The sequence below is a fragment of the Silene latifolia genome, chromosome Y, assembly GCF_048544455.1.
Source record: "Silene latifolia isolate original U9 population chromosome Y, ASM4854445v1, whole genome shotgun sequence".
NCBI lineage: Eukaryota > Viridiplantae > Streptophyta > Magnoliopsida > Caryophyllales > Caryophyllaceae > Silene > Silene latifolia.
In genome coordinates this window covers 113,012,029-113,031,799 of record NC_133538.1, presented here as the reverse complement: position 1 = coordinate 113,031,799, position 19,771 = coordinate 113,012,029, and the positions used below count along the sequence as shown (strand labels likewise).

Here is a 19,771-nt window from a genome sequence, read left to right as displayed (position 1 = left end):
GGTTCTTCAGAAAATGCACTCGATCGAACAGTTTTATTTACTCGATCGAGCTCTTCGTTTTCCTGTTCACTCGATCGAGTAGAAATTCCACTCGATCGAGCCCTTTCTTCAGCATTTTTACTCGATCGACCCCCAGTAATTAGTCGATCGAGTACTTTCTTTGTCGTCAGCTCTTTTTCTTCAACAGAACACTGTTCATCAGCAGTAATTATCTTCCCCGGGTCTGATTTCGGTCCTTCATATGAATAACCGCTCCTCAAATTAATTAAATTCATCGTCTCATGTGGGTTCTTATCGGCTTGTGACGGTAAATGTCCCGGTTTCCTTGTGGACTGGTTTGCGGCTAACTGGGCAACTTGAGTTTCAAGTGCCTTGATAGATGCATCTTTTTGTTGGTCACTTAGCTGCCACTGCTTTGTTAAAGACTGCAACATCGTCTTCAAATCACCTATCTCACTTACCCCACCAGAAGATGATGCACCTTGATTAGGTGTAGGAAAGGAAGGAGGCTTCTGAAAGCCTTGTTGAGCCTTATGAGAAGGGATATATGGTTGCTGTTGTTGCGGAGGAGAGGTAGGATTGAGCACATTTTGACTTGTCCACCTCAAATTGGGATGGACTGCCCCTTGGTTATTATAATAGGAACCCCCTCCTTGCCTGTATTGTTGAAAAGCAATGACATGTTCCTTCTCTGCAAGACAGCCAACAGCAGTGTGACCGTCGTTTCTCCCACACTTCTCACATGTGACAGTCTCCCCTCTAGGAAGAAAATGAACCGTCTGAGGCTCCCCAGCAGAATGCAGCTCCAGCTTATCAAACCTAGCATTCATAGCTTCCAGCTGAGCCACAACTTGCTTATCGACTGCATGAACTGTTCTAATACCATCCCTCGGGTTTCCATACTCAGCACAGTGGGTCGCCATCTCTTCAATAAGGGCCCATCCCTTATCATCGACAGTTTCTTTTGGAATCTTCATTGGATGATGCATCAAGTATGGCTCTGTGATCATCGTATAGCCCATTGTAGAACTGATTGGACAGGAACCATGGATCAAAACCATGGTGAGGAAGAGACCTCACCAACCTCTTGAAACGGCACCACGCTTCATAGAAAGTTTCATCTGGTGCCTGTTTGAAACTGTTGATTTTTTCCCTCAGCTGATTAGTGCGCTGCGGAGAGAAATATCTCTTATAAAAAGCAAGAGCAAGGGTCTCCCAGTCTGTGACCCATGCGGCCGTACGGTCCAAATCAGTCAGCCACTCCCTGGCTGAGTCAGTCAAGGAAAAAGGAAACAGCACCTCCTTAATCTTGTCTTGAGTTACCCCCTTTGTGGCGGGGATAGTAGAACAGTAGTCCATAAAGACCTCCATATGCTTCCTCGGGTCTTCACCTGCCATACCTCTAAAGAGATTTCTCTCCACTAGATTGATATAGGACGGGCGGATGTCAAAAGTATTCCCATCCTCATTCTGGAGATTGAAACCTTTAGGAATAGATGATGCTTTAGGCTCCGAATGACTAGAAATATTCGGCATATATACTGGTTGGTTTACAGAACTGAAAGTGTCTTCTTAAAAAGATGGATTTTCTGTAAATAGGAAATGCTGAAGTTCGGGTTCGAAAGTACTCAAGGCTTCCTTTCGTGATTCTCTTTGCAGACGGAGTCTATGCCTGAACAGTCTCTCTAGCTCAAAATCAGCTGGAACTAACTCCAACCTATATGACCTGCGCATACACAATACTGAAAGAAAATGAATAAGAACTGCCTCAAGGAATAAAAATTCCCTGAGACGGATAAAATAAACGAAACAAAGACAGATAGGGCAATTGCCTCCCCGGCAACGGCGCCAAAATTTGACAGGGCTGTCGTATACCTATCAAAAATAACTAATTAAACTAACTATATAGCTAGGGAAGTCATGTCGATCTCCTCAGGGAGGCAAGATATCTGTAAGAGTCTGTCTATTTGGTCACAAATGAGGGGGGGTTTGTAATTTGATTTTCTAAACTAAAGGTATAAAAGGAAGAGAAGCAAGGAAAGAGCAATAAAGGCTGAAAATATAGATAAACTATCAATAGAGAGAGGACATGTCAGGATTTCGGTTCAATACGGTAGTCCAGTGACTCAACTCTAAACAACTTAGATAAATTACTGCGAGACGGATATGAAAAGGTCCTTCCGGTCCACTTTCTACCCTAAATTCCCACTAACTTAACTTCCGTCCTCGTCAGGTTAGTCTACTGTTCATAGCACGTCTATTTAGTCCAATCTTCCGATCCAGGATTAAATTTAACCAGATTAAAAAGGTGACTCAGAAGCGTGCGCTCAACTAAGTCGGTAAATACAGTTATATTGCTATGGGGACAGAGTCTCATAATTAATTCATCTAACCTATTTACTATATCGTCACATTTCTACCGTAGATCCCCTAATCCTAACATGAAACAGATTAGCAACTCATATCGCTAATGTTGTTAATAATAACAATATTGAAATAACTAATATAAAGTATGATGAAATAATAATTAAAATGCATAAACAAAGATTAGGAGAGAAATTAAGAAAGAGCAAAACAAGTAATTAAGATGAATAGATGAAAGATTAAGAATAAAAGAGAGTAAGGGATTACAATCGCAAGAATCTGGCGTAAAGAACGACTAATTCCGAGCTAAATAACCCCGAAAGCAAAGTTACAGTGAAAGGAAAAGAGAAGCGTTCAAGCGTAATGTCAAAAATGATAGGTGAAAACTGAATGCTAATGACCTAGTTATTATGCGCTTAAATAGAAAAATTACTAAGTCAATAAGCTAAAACACGTTCACGGACTAATTAAAGCCCATGACAGCCAAAACCACTCGATCGAGTAGTCTGAAACAACTCGATCGAGTACGTCTCCAAAATATCTACTCGATCGACCAAAATTGTCACTCGATCGAGTAACTCCTAATTCCGGCACTTCTTGATCGAGTACAATACTACTCGATCGACCAACCTCAGCCATAGAAACCACTCGATCGACCAATAAAACAGCTCGATCGAGTATTCTTCCTCCAAAACAGCTCAAACTCGTGAGTGACTGCTCCGTAGACCATTCCTTCACGCATCCCATGCAAGATCTCACTCTGAACAATCTTGTCTCCTCAAAATGCATGCAAAAAGGGACGAAAATGGTACGATTCCACTACTTCCACGTTCATTTCTACAAAATGGACAAAACGAACCAAATTAGCCAATTTGGGGCAAAATGCAATATAAACAGTACAAAAGTACATGGAAATACGTGCAGAAATAGGCTAAAAAGCTATACAAAATGCACGTATAAGCAGGACAATCCGAAAGAGGCGAAAGATATGAGCTATACCCATACTTGGCAGGTTGGCACAAGTAGGGCGTAAACATAAGTCAAGCAGTAAGGTATAGCATAAAGGCATTATCATAAGAATACGACTCCTCACAAATAATAATTTATAATAAATCTTTCATACTTTTATTATGTCGATAAGCATTTCTTTTCATAAATATACATGCCAGTCAAATAAAATATAACAGGTGGTAATGAATAATTTACGTTATGTAAACACGAGATAAAATATAAATAACCGCAAACGGGTCATTCATAAGGCCACACCATCCTATAAAACTAGCCCAATAACCTAAAGGAAAAACTAGTCCAAAACACAACACAATATGGCCCAATAGCATCAAGTATAGACAACCCAATTTAACAAGACACAACACAACAAAATACAACCCAATTTAACAGGACACAACACAACAAAATACAACCCAATATGGTCCAATTTAAAAAAATACCACACAACAAATGCAACACAAAAGGACCCAATCTAACAAAATACAACACAACAAAATACAAGGAAGAAAGGAATACGGGGTGTAGCACACAACCCCAACCCGTGACCACTCCAAGGGCAACCAGGTCGTGGCCAAGCCACCAACCCACGGCCAGCCCTCAGCCCCGTCCACCGCATGTCCCTGCGGTCAGCCACCAGCCGTGGCCAACATCCCCAAAAACTGGGCCAACACACAGCCACCAACGCTTACCCAAATGCACATTACATATATATACCAAGACGGATTCATGAGCATAATTGAGACGGAAATACACATTGACATTACAACGCAAGACAGCCACCTAAGCACACCAAGACAGCCACCATATACCGCCAACAACCACCCACACAACCACCATTTAGGCCACCCAAAACAGGGTCCAAATCAGTCCATATCGAGTTAATATAAGACGGCATGGAAGATGAGTTTGAGACAGAAACAAAGCACGATAAACACATGATTAACAGCCACTAAATTTACTCCAACAACACTCGCATATACTGTCTAAAACAGGACATTTTCACTCGTCATTTGAGACTGAAGTGTCCTCGGTTAAAACGTCCCATACCCGAACTTCATAGGAGAGACCAAGCCATGAAAACTACCTCAAACAAGCTTGTAAAAGACTAATAAAATCACATATTCAACCACGCATATAAGAAGGACGTAAATGACGAAACTTTAAGACAAATAAGGGTATAAAACCGAGCTAAGGAACAAAACTTCAACACTTTGTCGAGTAACCTATCACTGTTACCTCGAAAGCTCTTTAATCTTCAAATAAACGATACACAAGGCACGAGTCTTCCTCTGGGTCTTCAAATCCTTCATCAAGGAGCAAGAAAACGGAACATTAAGGCTTAAAACCGAAACTTTCATAAGGTGGGTCATTTCAAACCACCACAAAAATGAGACTTTCTTACCTAGAAAGTTGAAGGACGGAAAGAGGAAGCTAATGGTACAAAAATCAATGGAAATGGTTGAGAAACGAGGGAGAAATCTGAGGTTGAAGATGGGATGTCGATGTGTTCATGGTTGTGAGTTAATACTGTATTGTTGTTGTTGTTGTTTTGCTGCTAATATTTCGAAAAAGAAAGGGAAAGGGGTGGGGACGCTGAGTGGAGAGAGAGAGAGGGAAATAAATAATTAGTTTAAGTATAGGGTGTAAGAGAATAGGTGAGTGTGTATGTGTTGTCGATTTTCGGTTGGTCCACGATTTACTTAGGTTCAAAAGTGAAATGTAACGATCTTATACTAGACGGAAATACGTCTCAAGTCCACTATAACTTAAGACGGAAATTATTATTAATATTATTTTCACTATTATTACTGTCCGACTAAATATAATAATTTTTATATAAATTAAACCTTAAAAATATAATTTTATAAATATTAGGCTTAAAATATATAATTAATTAAATTAAGCAGTTTAAAAATATAAATAAAGTAATAGAATGGTTAATTAAATTATAAATGTCAAAATAGAAAATTCGCGGGTGTTACAATCACCCCATCTTTTAAAAAGTTTCGTCCTCGAAACTTGAAAGTAGAAGATGAAAGGTTATAAAAATAAAGCCGGACTTTTTGGAATTGGCAACCAAAACATTAAAAGGTTACTTATTGTAAGAATTAAAATTCCTTCAAAATTTTCAAGTAGAATTTTTCAATAGTACCAGATTCTCGTAAAAAGAATGGAAGTGTTCTCGTTGCGCATTCAAGAACATTAACATTCCAAATCAAATACAAGGTCAAATACCAAATCATTTCCAGAAATCCAAAATCAAAATACTTCCAAAAACATTTATGGAGAGTTTTCAAAAGTATAAGACTCCTTCATGGAACGAAATTGCTCTTGTCATGCACACAATAGCGCTAACTTTCCAAGTCAAAGACAAGTTCAAAACAAAATCATTCGTCGATAAGCGTATGACAGGTTATTAGACGCCTTTAATAACGAGTCCTAACATCCCATCAACGTTAAAAACAAATGAAAATGATAATCCACTCAAATTTTCTTTTACAAAAGCCAAAATAAAAATAAAAGTTTCATTTTTAAACTAAAAAAGGAGTCAAGTTCATGAAAATATAATATTAAACTTTGACAAAGAATCATAAATAAATCAAAGTTAGTTAGAAATCGAGCAAAATTAAAAAGCAACTCGGGTTTAACAACCAAAGATCATGATAAAGAAGTGTATAATCAAAGAACAAAAAGGGAATTAAATCAAATTTTCATTTTCAAACCTTTAAAATAGGTAAAGTTTTGTAAAAGTAATATAAATTTTTAACAACGAACCAAAAATGGTAGCTTGAAAAGTTTAGAAATTGTACGAAATGAAAAGTAACTTAGACATCATAAATACAAAGCACGCTAAAAGAATCCAAACTTAACCAATAAAGAATTATGATGAACTTCATAGGGGTAAGAATTGAAGTCAGGTCAACAAGGTTGTCAAAGATAGAGTCTTTATAAGTTACCAGCATCAAACTTAAAGGAGGAGCACGACGAAGCGAGGAAGAGAAGCATGAACGGTAACGCTTATGATCAAAGAAAAAGGGAAATTAGACAACAAGGAAACGCCAGATACTCAAATCTAAAATAATAACATCATCCCAAACGGTTCCTGAAACTTCCTAATAAAAATCAATCTCACAACCACATTACCTCCAAGGATTCCTCAAGATAACTTATGCCACTTTATATCTATGCTACTCCATGAAACAAGGTACCTCACCACACTTGTGATTCAACAATTCCCAGTCATTAAACATCCACATGACTTCCACAAAACAAGATCAAAACTACTAACAAAGCTATACTCATACCCAACAACGTCAAAAGGTAACACCAATCTGTGTATGGTTATCAACATCCTAAAGGTATCTCTTTCCAAACTCACATCATAATTTTCACCACATGTTTACTTCTAAAGTAACAACGCTCAACCTACTAAGCTTTCAAACCTCAAATATGATTAATAAAGTCAAGTTCCATAATCCTAGTAACATAGACAACTCACACTTAACACACATAATCCCACCAATCAACTATACTCACTTTATATCAATAACTAGGTATAAGAATCACCAAGGTATCTCTCACCACACTACCTAAGCCTTTCTAACATCACAACCTCTCAAAACCAGGGTTATGGATCAGCCACAAACAATCTCCTAAAAAGTCAAAATTTTCAACCAAGGTTAACATTCTATAAAACAAGGATGAAGATGTCCTTGAGGGGTCTTATATAAAAGTAAAAGGTACAAAGGTAATTTCGAAGATATGAGAGAAGAGTTACGAAAGGTAAAGGAGCACAAGGATAAAAGGATAAGACAAGGCACTCCAAGAGAGGAAGGAATCTTCGGGAAGGTAGAAACATTCTTCTAAAGAAAGGGATCCATATACGAGGTGTTATAGAAAGAGAAACCATAAACGAAGGATAGGTCGCGCGGGGTACCAAACTAGCTTCCAAGATAAAACAAAAGAGAGTTTAGAAGAGAAATAGAATCAAGGAGTAAAAGAACAAGGCAAGGTACACAAGAACAAGGAATATCTTCGAGGAAGTAGAAGCCTCATTCAAAGGTTGAACAAATCTTCAATCTTCGGCAATAGGCACCAAGTCTTGATTGCCACAAAGGTAAGCTCACGGTCATTGATCCCAAGGCACAAAAATTATTAATTGACAATCAACAAACATGTTATAACCTACCACAAGGCATACACAAAGAGACTACCAACTTAGGTCCTTATTTCCACCCATCTCTCATTAATTATTTAAGGTCAATTTCAAATTTAAATTTGGGGTACACGTGTGTGCGTCAGGAGCAACATAGGCTCTGATACCAGCTGTGAACCCCCGCAATAAATCGCTAAGAAAATACAATGAGAAAATGCGGAATTTTAGGAAATTTTTGAAACTTTAAAGTTTAAAGCGCGGGTTCATTAAAACCTAAAACATACATAAAGTATGTGGAAATAAAGTTAAGTTTATACAAACGTGATAGTCAAAGATGAGGGAAAATATATCTCTCGAATGACAAGACGATAAAAGGTGAGTCTAAGCAATCCTAATAAACCGACTACTAGTCCAAGGTGCTCGCTAGTTCACACGTCTAAACCCCACAAATGCGTCTTCACAAACCTGTCATTCATGTAAAAATGAAAGCCACAGTCAGTGGAAAGTAACTCAAGGTTCTCCCAGCCACAAATTGTCAAAACAAACATAACAAGGAACTCAAATAGGTAAATCATGTAAGATACTTAAAAATGACATGAACATCAAATTTATATTTAAACATGGCAATTAAATGAGATGGAACATGATATATCAACATTAGCATATTAAAGACTCCACTATTCATGTGAGATAATTAAATGATATGAAAGACAAGAATACGGTCATTTAGACAAAGGCATGCATTTCAAGGAAATATAACATAGACATGAGATTATAATTCGAATCATGTGAAGTAGATAATCAAGGGATCTACCAATACAAAATACGTGAATGGAAACCATAGCCATTACTTTGAAAACCTTTTGATACCCGTCGTTGTGAGTACCAAAGATAAAATTTATAATTCCTATTAAGACTAACCTAGGCTAGTGGTAACAGGGTCGAACCACAAGGAGGCAGATGTAAATTCTAGTTGATTTATATTCAGTCTAAGGTAACAATTTTGGGGGTTGAGTTGAAATGATCTATAGCTAAGAACAGATAAAGATAATAAACTAAAAAGACGGTTTAACTGATAAAGAAAGGGGTACTAGGATGATCTGTTCATTATAGCTTCGGCGGCAGCAAACTAAGTCGGTCTGAGTCAACACAGGTGAGGCGGGAAATAAAGAGGTCCTCTCGGTCCACTCTTAACAAATAGCATCTTTCGATCTCGCTATAGGTCCCTAATATCACTAATACTAACTTTCGTTCCGAAAAGTGACTAACGGTCTAAACTATACCTATCTTTCGATCTTAGCACAGTTTAGTCGATTCAATTGATGGTCTAACAACTTACCCTATCTTTCGATCTATTGGGTCGGTCATAAAATGGTATCTAACTGGTCGCATGCATTCGATTCGTTAAATACAACAATTAAAATCAATTAAAACGAAATAAGCTCACGAGGTCATCGATCGACCAAGGTAAGGTGGTCGATCGACCAACACGCGAGTTCAGGCCGTGTCTAATCTAATGCCGCCTATGCTACAATTCGCCTACATCCTAGCACAAACTATTTAGCTACTCATGCTAAGGGTGAAAACAATAACATTGACGATGAAATTAGCTACTGAATTCATGCTTAAAACGGTAAAGAAAGCAATTAACATAAACAATGAAATTGGTTGCGGGAAACTAGCTAGCAATTCTAAACTATTGATAAAATAAAGATGAACTAAAATTAGGGCAGAAGAATACCGAATTGCAGAGGAAAGATTAGTTATTAAGGACCGAAAATCCAATGCTCAACAATCCCAAACCATAATTATCTTTCAAGATCCGTATGCGGAAACTTACTGAATAAAACTTAGGTAAAACTTGGATGAAAAACTGAATAATAGACTTGATGCTAAACTAGGTATTCTCAGTTACGTTATATAGAAAGTTCACGTAACAATTATTCCAAAACCTAAACTTAACGGGCTTCAAGTTCCTCGGTCTTTTAATTCACGCCTGAAAAGGCGAGTGTGGTCGATCGACTAAGGTAGGTGGTCGATCGATCGGTCCTCGATGTCTGTAGCTTCGGAACCGAACATTGGTCGATCGATCGAGGGTGATGGTCGATCGATCGCTTGAGTTGCTACTTGACTTCTTAAAACTCGTGGACTTGTCTTTTGGGCCTTGAATTGCGCACCAAGCTCGTTCCTCGGGTGAATACTTCACGTCAAATGCAATGTAGGATACTTGGGGACGGATTTAGCTCGATTTCATTTGGATTCTTCACATTTCGCAATAATGTACAAAATACGGAAGTAGACGGAAATAGGGAGAAATGCAGCATAAACTACAAGAATGAGCTCTGAAATGCGTGTAGAATGGGATGTAAAACATCATATAAAAGACACGCATCAAACTTCCCCAAACCAAACCCTTGCTTGTCCCCAAGCAAGAACTAGACTCGATCTAACGACCTAATGGAACGAGTTCTATCTCAGAGCGAAATGCAAACTGTTAAGCCTAAACCAATTTAATGCACAACCAACAATCAATTAGTAATGTGAATCATGCAAACGAGTTATGTAGTCGTTAAAGATATGCTGAACTGCCAACTGTATAGACTTATCAAATTTGACTCTCACGGGCCGCTCAAATCACTCAATAAGTACAGGTGAATATATGTAAGATAGAAAGAATTAATTTTGTAGTGACTCTCACCTAACTACGACCTATGAAAACATGCCAGCAATAGAATATGAAAATGATCTCTATGACCGTACATATGCATTCCAACCAAACAGATGACCAATGACACATGCCGAGGTGTATATGGGATATGTGAGGTATGGGTAAGAAGAGGCAAAACATTTTAATGTAAAGTGGAGGTACAGGTGATCAAGCTAGTACCAAAACGGAACCAAGTGGCAACATCCAACTTCTTGCTCATAATCAAACGAAACGGTGTTATAGCAAGCACAAAACTCACAGTCTCCAAAATATTAAATCAATAAACTCCCCATAAAATATAAATGAAACATGGGAGCAAAAATCGCCAAAAGATAAGGATTAAATTATGCGAATTGACTTTTTTCTCGGATCTTCAGTCGATCGACCCAATTGGTCAGTCGATCGACTGCCTTGAACATTACAGAACTCTTTTTTCTTTTTCGAGTCTTTTTCTCTCTTTTTTTTTCTTTTGTTTCTTTCTTTCCTTTTTCATTTTCCAAACAACATCTCAATCGAGCAAATATCACCAAAAACGAAGTAACAATCCCAAAAACGTAAACTACTAGCTTGACAAGGGCAGGCTATATGTAGGATGTGGTTAACGGGACAAAAAAAGCTATTTTTGGCAGTGTGGAGCTTATGGGCATAATGAATAAAGGAAAACCTCTACCACATGTGTCAACAAACCACAAACCGAATGCATACAGGTATTAAGTGGCTCAAATTCATATTTATGCAAATTAAGGAAACATGTCTCATAAGGAGTACTACTCACATTCCTAAATAAACCGGTCATAGATGTCACCAGTTATAGGCTCTAAATCTTTAATTATGATGTAGTTTGCCAATTTTCTAAGTCAGGTCTCAAGTCCAGCAAATAAATTAACGAAAACTCGTAGATATGCATAAACGATTCTACTAATAACATGTTAATCTAGCAAGGCTCAGGCAAAACAGGCGCAGATGCAAAATCATCATAGAAATACTACCGTTCCGACTTGACCTATATGCTAAAATAAACGTGCATTTTATGGGAATTTTTGTTTGAAATTTATCAAATTTTTTTTTATTTTTGATGTATATGAAGAAATAAACAACAATGCAAGACAAAATTTAAACGTGAATGCAAGCAAATGATATGCGACGCAAAACCCTTCCCCAAACCAAATCGCACAATGTCCCCATTGTGCAAAATCATATAATGAAGAAAAGAGAAATGGGAATTTGCGAGAAATAAATAAATATGACATGAAGTAAAGAAATTAGGAACTCACAATACTTTAAGCGCAAAGGAAACCTCCCCAAACCAGCGTGAGCTAGGAGGTTTCAGTAGCTAGCAGTGCTACCATAAGTGCCTGAAAAGACAGAAAAATACCACGCATAAGACTGAGAAAACAATTTTGAAGCGGTAAAATTGTGCATAAATGAGAAAATCAGAAGAAATATATGAATTTTACGGAAGATAAAAGGGGGTAGAGAACTCCCTTAAGTCCGCAAATCGACCAAACACAGCAGGGGAGAGGTCGTGAACAAATACAGCAGCAGCAGTGGTCGATCGACCAAGAAGATCGGTCGATCGATCAAGTGGGCGTGAACAGTAGCTCCTGTAAACCTGCAAATCAGTCGATCGACTATATAGGCCGGTCGATCGACTGAAAACACTGCTGCGACATCTTAATTCTTCGTATTAGCTCAATAACTAGAGCTACCGAGGTCTAAAACCTGCAAATGCACAATAATACGCGCCCAAAACTGCGCAAAACCCAGAATAAAGTCTAAAGTACTTAAAAATCCTAAATAAGCGAAATAAAATGCGAAGTTTTCGCGCACACAAAAAGCAATAAAAATTGGTTTAACATAAGCAAATAAAATAAAGTTTATAACGAGCTCGATCAACTAATAGTTGATCAAGAAGGACCACGGTATGGCCCACTTCGTCGGCTTCTGGCTACTAGAGGTAGCCTCAATGGTGCTCATCTTATCAGCTGCACCCTTCTCAGCTTCGACAGTCGGAGAGCTCAACGGATCAACTTCGTCATCTCCCCAATCAAGGGTTTCTTTGGGCTCATCGGAATCCAAGTCGGAATCCTTTGCTTTGATTGGCTCGTCATCAACTATCTCATCAATTCCATAGCTCAGGCAACCAAGACCTCCTCTTTGAATGATAGGATTTGTCGCAGCTAGAGTGACCTGCAGCACATCTTTCCCCAAACCAGCTCCTGCAATGTCTAAAACAACAGATTCTTCCTCCTTTCTGCTCCCAATCTGGGGCGGAGGGGTTAGCACAGGAGTAGTAATAGAGACAGGCAATTCAGGAAGGACAAAGTACGATTTCTTTTCGAAACCGTATTACAAGTAACGAGCCACATGGGGTCCTTCTTTTTAGAAGGTTGGGCAAAAATGATAGAATGTTTCCCAACTTTGAAGGTCAAAGTTCCGGAGCCTACGTCAATAATCGCACCAGCGGTGTGCGAAACGGCCTACCTAGGATGATCGGTATATGGGCATCCTCAGGCATGTCAAGGACAACAAAGTCAACAGGGAAGAAAAACTTCCCTATTTGGACGGGTATGTCCTCTAGGACTCCTACAGGCTCGACCGCAGATCGGTCGGCCATCTGAACTGTCATGTCTGTGATAGCAAACCGGGTCAACTTAAGCTTCCTAGCTAAACTCAAGGGCATGACGCTTATACTAGCCCCTAGATCACACAATGCCTTCTCAATAGAGAAGGTACCTATTTTGCAAGGAACAGAAAAGCTACCCGGATCCTCTAACTTATGGGGCAGTGTGAGAGAGAGATAGGAGCAAGACTCCTTAGTAAGTGCGACAGTGTGCACTGTTTCAAGTGACCGCTTTTTGGACAAAAGTTGTTTCATAAATTTAGTATAAGCGGGCACTTGGTTTACTAACTCAAGGAAGGGGACTTGTACATTCAGACTACGGATAACTTTTTCAAATTTGTTGAAAGATACCTGTTCCTTGGTCGGCACTAGCCTCTCCAGGTAAGGGGCTGTAAGAAGGATCTTAGCCCTCTCCTCCAAATCACGCGCGCCGGCATCCTTGGACTTAGGCTGAAAGTCCGTCACCTTCTCTTTGTTGAAGCTAGACCCCTCTTCAGACCGTCTCAAATGTGAGCCATTAACCGTCATTGGGTCGAACTTCGGGACCGGGACTGACCCATCAGCACTCGGGTCTTGTCCTAAAGTCTTCGGATTTTGTGGTACCCCGAAATAAGTGGTCTCATGATTATTTGGCATTAAAGGACGAAATTCCTCAAGATCGCCGATCTCGTCGATCGACCATCGTCCTCGATCGATCGACCGAGATGTACAGATTCGAAGCTCTCAGTAACCCGTGCTTGATCGATCGACTAGGTATATCGATCGATCGATCGATATACCCGGTAGACTATTGTTTCTTTAATTTATTCGTTGAAGCTTTCTTTTGACTTGTTTCAGGCTCATCTTTTTCAACAGCGTCCTCGACCATGGCAGGACCATCAAGAGTGGACCCGCTCCTCAAAGTGATGGCATTTAGGGTCTCCTTTTGTTCAGGTTGAGTCGGCAAGTGTCCGGGAGCTCGAGTGTTGCTTTTGCTAGCCAATTGAGCAATTTGGCTCTCTAGTAGCTTCATCCCGGCCTCTCTTGCTTGGGACTCCTTTAGCAACAGGTTCTTAAGCTCGGAAAATTCAGAATTCTGCGATTGTTCTTCTTTGCGGCATATAAGGAGGTTTCGATATTGTTGTTGCTTTTGATGAGGGGGCACATAGGGTTGGTTTCTTTGCGGCGGAGCTTGAGTTGGATTTAGGACATTTTGGCTTCTCCAACTCAAGTTCGGATGGGTATTCGGCTCATAGTAGGTGTTGGTCTGCCTATAGTGTTGAAAGGCATCACAAGATTTAAAGGGACTAGGGCAGTTTTTTGAGACATGGCCCTAACCTCCACACCTTTCACAGACGAAAGGACCGTCTGACACAGCATTTACCTGGTACATCCCACCTTTAGAAGCTCCTCCTAGCTCATACTTGTCAAATCTCGCAGTAAGAGCCTCAAGTGCGCCACAGAGGAAGATTCGCAGACTCTCCTCTGGTTCCCTCTAGAATTCCCATACTCGGCCTTGTGGGTAGCTAGATCGTCAATGATCTTCCACCCCTTGGTTGCTCCCAAATTGTCAGCAAATCGTCCATTGGCTGCAGCATCCAAAATGGCCCTCTGATCGTCGTACAACCCATTGTAGAAATGATTGCACAAGCTCCACTTTTCGAACCCATGGTGCGGTATGGTTCGCACCAACTTCTTAAATCGGACCCATGCTTCGTGGAAATTCTCATCTGGCCCTTGTTTAAAGCCCGTGATTTGAGCTCTAATAGCAATCGTCCTTGAAGCAGAAAAGTACTTCTTGTAGAATGCCAATGCCAATGAATTCCAATCGGTGATCCCCTGAACGGTCCGGTCCAAATCTCTATACCACTCCCTTGCGGCATCACGAAGAGAGAAGATGAACATGGTCTCCTTGATCTGATCTTGGGTCACGCCGGTTGGTGGGGGTATGGAACAAGCGAGAGTCAATAAAGGTCTCCATATGCTTAGCTGCATCTTCGTTTGCAGCTCCCCCGAACTGGTTCTTCTCAACCATGCTAATGTATGAAGGCTTTGGTTCGAACTTCCTGGCATCTCCTGGTAGTTCGAACCCCTTATATAAGTTTTGCAGCATTTGTCGGCTCAGAATGACTAGCTATACTTGCTTCCTCGGCCATGACCTGGAATTTCGGAGAAGTAATCGTCTCGGTGAATAAGTGAAAACGGTGAAGATCTGCGGGTCTTCTTGAGCAGATTGTTCTCGTAATAGCTTGACAGAGTACTCAGCTCTTCCTCTGTCGGTAGTATCCTTTGTGTTCGTCTCAACTCGCGCAAAGATTTCTCTATCTCAGGGTCAAATGGCACTAGTTCACCACCCTGTGACCTACGCATTAGAGGAAACTACAAAAAGAATATAAGAAAAGTTTAAGGAACAGAAGTCCCTTAAACTAAGAAAGACTAAAAATAAAACAACTAAAATTAGGACTATTGCCTCCCCCAAGAACGGCGCCAAAATTTGATACCCGTCGTTGTGAGTACCAAAGATAAAATTTATAATTCCTATTAAGACTAACCTAGGCTAGTGGTAGTGGTCGAACCACAAGGAGGCGGATGTAAATTCTAGTTGATTTATATTCAATCTAAGGTAACAATTGTGGGGGTTGAGTTGAAATGATCTATAGCTAAGAACAGATAAAGATAATAAACTAAAAAGACGGTTTAATGAGATAAAGAAAGGGGTACTAGGATGATCGGTTCATTATAGCTTGGCAAAGCAAACTAAGTCGTGCCGAGTCAACACGGTGAGGCGGGAAATAAAGAGGACCTTTCGGTCCACTCTTAACAAATAGCATCTTTCGATCTCGCTATAGGTCCCTAATATCACTAATACTAACTTTCGTTCCGAAAAGTGACTAACGGTCTAAACTATACCTATCTTTCGATCTTAGCACAGTTTAGTCGATTCAATTGATGGTCTAACAACTTACCCTATCTTTCGATCTATTGGGTCAGTCATAAAAGGGTATCTAACTGGTCGCATACATTCGATTCGTTAAATACAACAATTAAAATCAATTAAAACGAAATAAGCTCACGAGGTCAGTCGATCGACCGGGTAAGGTGGTCGATCGACCAACACGCGGGTTCAGGCCGTGTCTAATCTAATGCCGCCTATGCTACAATTCGCCTACATTCTAGCACAAACTATTTAGCTACTCATGCTAAGGGTGAAAACAATAACATTGACGATGAAATTAGCTACTGAATTCATGCTTAAAACGGTAAAGAAAGCAATTAACATAAACAATGAAATTGGTTGCGGGAAACTAGCTAGCAATTCTAAACTATTGATAAAATAAAGATGAACTAAAATTAGGGCAGAAGAATACCGAATTGCAGAGGAAAGATTAGTTATTAAGGACCGAAAATCCAATGCTCAACAATCCCAAACCCTAATTATCTTTCAAGATCCGTATGCGGAAACTTACTGAATAAAACTTAGGTAAAACTTGGATGAAAAACTGAATAATAGACTTGATGCTAAACTAGGTATTCTCAGTTACGTTATATAGAAAGTTCACGTAACAATTATTCCAAAACCTAAACTTAACGGGCTTCAAGTTCCTCGGTCTTTTAATTCACGTCTGGAACAGCAGTGTGGTCGATCGACTAAGGTAGGTGGTCGATCGACTGGTCCTCAGTGTACAGTAGCTTCTGGAACCCGAACATTGGTCGATCGACTGAGGGTGATGGTCGATCGACTGCTTGAGCTGCTACTTGACTTCTTAAAACTCGTGGACTTGTCTTTTGGGCCTTGAATTGCGCACCAAGCTCGTTCCTCGGGTGAATACTTCACGTCAAATGCAATGTAGGATACTTGGGGACGGATTTAGCTCGATTTCCGCTGGATTCTTCACATTTCTGCAATAATGTACAAAATACGGAAGTAGACGGAAATAGGGAGAAATGCAGCATAAACTACAAGAATGAGCTCTGAAATGCCTGTAGAACGGGATGTAAAACATCATATAAAAGACACGCATCACCTTTTAACAAACATTACATGGGACGTGGCTACTAACGTCACATTCATACTTATGGCTTGAATCTCACCATAAGAACGGATGGGAACATCAATCCCGACGATCATATCGCAACTAGAAGGCTTGTATCTCACCTATAGTATTCGATAGGACCAAGACTCTCACATCCAAACAATGAAAATATCTATAACCATGTGACACCCCTCGATGAGGCATCAAAAGAACTATTAAATCTAAGCGGAAAATAAGGGATTTTTAAAACCTTTAAAGTTTAAAGTGTGAAATTCACCATAAGTGATCAAACGAAAATGAAAAGTAAAATGAATAAGTTTACAATTAAAAACGAAGTGCGTTGGGGAAAAGATATCCCATGAATAAACACAAGTCTAACGATAGGTGAGTCTAAGCAAACTATAACTAAGGTCCAAGGTTCAACGTTCTCGCTAGCTCACACGTCTTCCCCATAATCTGCATCACAAACCTGTCATTCATGTAAACATGAACGCCACAGTCAGTGGGGAGTAACTCAGGGTTCTCCCAGCCACAATATGTCAAAATGCACATAAGCAAGAACTTAATTAAACATATTGATCATGCATCATACTTGAATAATATGAACAAGGGAATATAAACGATAATCGTAATGAGATAGGCACATTGCATTCTTAATGAGATAGGCATGGTACATTATATTAAACATGCATTCAAGGTAACCAAAACATGGATATGAGATTAGGCATCGAATCATATGAAGAAGGTAAACAACGGATCAATTGAATAGAAAATACATGGATGGAAACCAATAGCCATTACTTGAAAACCTCTTAACAACCATAGCACGGGACGTGGCTACTAATGTCACATTCATACTTATGGCTTGCATCTCACCATAAGAACGGATGGGAACATCGATCCAGGCGATCATATCGCAACTAGAGGCTTGCATCTCACCACTAGTATCCGATAGGACCAAGACTCTCACAAACAATCATAGAAGACGTGCACTCTCGTATATAAGAACACGCCAATGACCGTAACAAGCAAGACATTTACAAAGGATTGACTCAAAACAAGATAAACCCCTAGACTCCAACCTCCTGGTAGGACGACGATCATAATACGGTCCTAGTCTAAATCTGGCCAGACTCTCGGGATGGACGACACCCGATTCGACATACAATCCCAAATCGTATCCAAGACTCGATCCATGACACCTAGCCGTGCCCCAAGGTCGAGTAACCCCAAATCGGAACAATGGTACCTAGCCGTACCCCAAAGTCCGAAGAGGCGGAAGGAAGATAGCCCAACTCGGAAACAATGGCACCTAATCGTGACCCAATGTCCGAGGGCAAACAAATAAGGAATGTCGAGTAGTCACACAATGTAAATCGTCACACTCCGGCACAAATACGAGTAACAACAATAATTCGCATTATCATAACATAAACAAATCCTAAATTGACCATTTACCAATCATAAGAAGGATGCGTAATTAAATAAATGATTAATAGAAGTTATAAGTGAAGAGAAACCATAAGAGAACTCCCGGTAGGGTGGGGACCAAACCCGCACCATTTATGAGCATTGGAACAAAGAGTAAGAAGCCTATGAAGTAAATCATGCAACATAACGTATAAAAGCACTTAACTTAACCAAGTAGATGGTCACTTGATAAGAAAACAACCTTAAAATGAATGTTGTCCATAATGAGCTGAAGCTCAAACTTTACAGCATTTAAAATGTCACTTTCGTAAATTCGTCAAGGATGAGCTTCGGCTCATTTGCACCGAATTTAAATAACACCATTATAATGAAGGAATTCAACCAACACACCACCAATTCTACCCAAAGTTGCTTCAACATCATTGTTGGACACATAATCAACCTCCAAGTATCAAATATACAATTAAAAACAAGAATCCACAACATACAACATTCATAAATTACTCCATGTTCATGAATAAGACTTAATAAGGTAAACTCAACATAAAGATTCCATCTTTTTCACTCAAAAGCTTAGATCTCAACATACCCACATACTATTTAAGACATATTTCAAAACAACCATACTACCAACTTCATCATTTACAATATTAATCCAATAAATAATCTCATGACACAATTAAACATGTCAACTAAGCATGATTAAGACGGATTTTTCTCTAATTAACATATGTAAACAACCCATTTAATCCAATTGAACAAACATGTGACAAAAGACTAGAAATTCCTCAAACAACCATAAGACGGTTTCACAAACCAATTTATCTAACAATGAACATGTGAAACATGTAAAGATTCATACTTTAACAAACACAAGAATAAACCACAACATATAAACACATTAAATTGACATAATGTCGAGTAACCCATCACCGTTACCTTTTAGCTCTTTAATCCACAATAGAATCGTCTACCTTTCAAGAATCCACTTCCGGGTCAACTAAACTTTCTCCTAAACATAAGAAAACACAAAATAAGACTAAGAATCGAAACTAGAAAAAGGTTACCAAGTGTAAAATGGTTCGACAGCTCTTTATAAGGAGGAAAGTCGGACTCTTTCTTACCTAGAAAGATGGAGGGCGATTAGAGGGAGAGATAGGCGCGAAAATCACTTGATTTGGACAAGAATTGAGCAAGTTATGGAGTTTTGAAGATTTGTAAGAGAAATGTATAAAAATGGTGGTGGTTGTTGAAGATGAATGGTGAAAAATTGAGGAGGGAGGTGTGTTCTAGGGTTTCCTTCATGATATTTATGAGGAGGAAAGAGTAGTATGTGAGCTCATTAGTCATACTAGGCCCAACATGCAAGATTGAGTCGATATGCACTAGAAATTATGTCTCAAGCCCACTACAACTCAAGACGGGAAATATTATTATTATTATCATTATTATCCGACCAAAATATT

General features: G+C 39.3%; 1 long non-coding RNA gene and 1 other non-coding gene across 2 annotated transcripts; one reads left to right on the top strand and one right to left on the bottom strand.

The window, feature by feature from the left end:
- Positions 1-1,054: 1,054 nt before the first annotated feature.
- LOC141636145 (small nucleolar RNA R71) lies at positions 1,055-1,160 on the top strand. The gene has a single exon (XR_012540777.1). It is a non-coding gene; the product is annotated as a small nucleolar RNA R71 (small nucleolar RNA).
- A 16,077-nt stretch (positions 1,161-17,237) lies between these two features.
- LOC141633777 (uncharacterized) lies at positions 17,238-19,556 on the bottom strand. The gene is made up of 3 exons (XR_012538546.1): positions 19,430-19,556; positions 19,245-19,317; positions 17,238-17,343 (listed from the first exon to the last, which is right to left on the bottom strand). It is a non-coding gene; the product is annotated as an uncharacterized LOC141633777 (long non-coding RNA).
- Positions 19,557-19,771: the final 215 nt, after the last annotated feature.